This window comes from Schistocerca gregaria, unplaced genomic scaffold, assembly GCF_023897955.1.
Source record: "Schistocerca gregaria isolate iqSchGreg1 unplaced genomic scaffold, iqSchGreg1.2 ptg001151l, whole genome shotgun sequence".
Classification (NCBI taxonomy): domain Eukaryota; kingdom Metazoa; phylum Arthropoda; class Insecta; order Orthoptera; family Acrididae; genus Schistocerca; species Schistocerca gregaria.
In genome coordinates this window covers 40,001-42,500 of record NW_026062483.1, presented here as the reverse complement: position 1 = coordinate 42,500, position 2,500 = coordinate 40,001, and positions in this window count along the sequence as shown.

The window sequence follows — 2,500 nt, the reverse complement described above, 5'->3', positions numbered from 1 at the left end:
CTCGAGCGGATGTACGGCGGACTTTTCCCGCAATCGTACATTGCAGTCCACCCCTATATCTTCCACTTCATGAAGAGTTATCTCCCAAAAGCCAAAGTCCCGCTGTCCCAATACATGCTCTGGACGGCGGGCCGCGAGACGTGACGCTCGGTGGCAAAGAGTGCGCCGCTGAGGATATAGAGGGTCCGTCCCCCCGCACAGTGGTGACGGTGTGCGGGTAGTGTTTCCGACACCTCTTCCTGCGGTGGCAACTCTGGGGCAGAGTCGATACTCGCCCACTGGTGGAAGGTAAGCATTCTGCTTTACATCAGTACATAACTAATATTTCAGTCGTCTGACGTCCCTCCTTAGTAAATGATGCAGGACCACATACATAGATGATACATACTGTAAACTGGGGAGGACAGTGTGAACCGCACTCGACCCAGTCACCCTATCTCACAGTCCACTCTGTGTGTAACAAAGCGAAAGCACCAAAGCACTATCGTTCAACAACATCCATTTTATCCTCGCTGCCACAGGACACTATCCAAACAACGACAAGAGGAACGTCACGTCCACTAATAAGACAGAATGTCTCACATCACCCGCAAACAACGCAGCTCAAATCAGCCAGCAACACCCACAGTGGTCCACCCAGTATCAACACAGGACGCAACGCCACGCCACAACACAAAAGGTACAAGTAATAAAATACCCTTTGGCCACACCCCTTATAAAGGCATCGAACCAACCCACCACCTGACACCAGCCAAACGTACATCCTGATTTGACACATCTCTGGCAACCTAACCCACGTTGGCCCTTAACCTAACCCACGTTGGCCCTTAACCTAACCCACGTTGGCCCTTAACCTAACCCACGTTGGCCCTTAACCTAACCCACGTTGGCCCTTAACCTAACCCACGTTGGCCCTTAACCTAACCCACGTTGGCCCTTAACCTAACCCACGTTGGCCCTTAACCTAACCCACGTTGGCCCTTAACCTAACCCACGTTGGCCCTTAACCTAACCCACGTTGGCCCTTAACCTAACCCACGTTGGCCCTTAACCTAACCCACGTTGGCCCTTAACCTAACCCACGTTGGCCCTTAACCTAACCCACGTTGGCCCTTAACCTAACCCACGTTGGCCCCTAACCTAACCCACGTTGGCCCCTAACCTAACCCACGTTGGCCCCTAACCTAACCCACGTTGGCCCCTAACCTAACCCACGTTGACCCCTAACCTAACCCACGTTGGCCCCTAACCTAACCCACGTTGGCCCCTAACCTAACCCACGTTGGCCCCTAACCTAACCCACGTTGGCCCCTAACCTAACCCACGTTGGCCCCTAACCTAACCCACGTTGGCCCCTAACCTAACCCACGTTGGCCCCTAACCTAACCCACGTTGGCCCCTAACCTAACCCACGTTGGCCCCTAACCTAACCCACGTTGGCCCCTAACCTAACCCACGTTGGCCCCTAACCTAACCCACGCTGCACCTTAACCTAAGTTACGCTGCACCTTAACCTAAGTTACGCTGCACCTTAACCTAAGTTACGCTGCACCTTAACCTAAGTTACGCTGCACCTTAACCTAAGTTACGCTGCACCTTAACCTAAGTTACGCTGCACCTTAACCTAAGTTACGCTGCACCTTAACCTAAGTTACGCTGCACCTTAACCTAACTTACACTGCACCTTAACCTAACTTACACTGCACCTTAACCTAAGTTACACTGCACCTTAACCTAAGTTACACTGCACCTTAACCTAACTTACACTGCACCTTAACCTAAGTTACACTGCACCTTAACCTAAGTTACACTGCACCTTAACCTAAGTTACACTGCACCTTAACCTAAGTTACACTGCACCTTAACCTAAGTTACACTGCACCTTAACCTAAGTTACACTGCACCTTAACCTAACTTACACTGCACCTTAACCTAACTTACACTGCACCTTAACCTAACTTACACTGCACCTTAACCTAACTTACACTGCACCTTAACCTAACTTACACTGCACCTTAACCTAACTTACACTGCACCTTAACCTAACTTACACTGCACCTTAACCTAACTTACACTGCACCTTAACTGTCACATGTAACGTCACAGGAATGTAGCTTTGCCTAACAGCAACCCTCTGAACATAGTTCACTGCTTGGATCCTCTGGTGTCATGTGTATTTCTTGATGCCATGGTGCGTACCCTCACATAAAGGTCTTTCGAGTGTTGCGTACTTTCTACACAGTCCCGCTAACCACTGGAAGGGTGTACCGCTACAGAACGAATATCGCCCTCCCCTCCTGCCCTTCCAAGCTGGTCGGTCAGGCGTTTGTTTGTGAAATGAGCCTTGCAGCTGTTCAGTTGCATTCGGTTGTCGATGCAGTCAGTGTACGTTGTGGTACGGCCTGTGTGGACTGTCCGCTGATGTACGCGTAACCCACACTGATCATCCGTCGTTACGTACTGAGTGACATAATGTGGCACATGCTTGACCGTACACCGG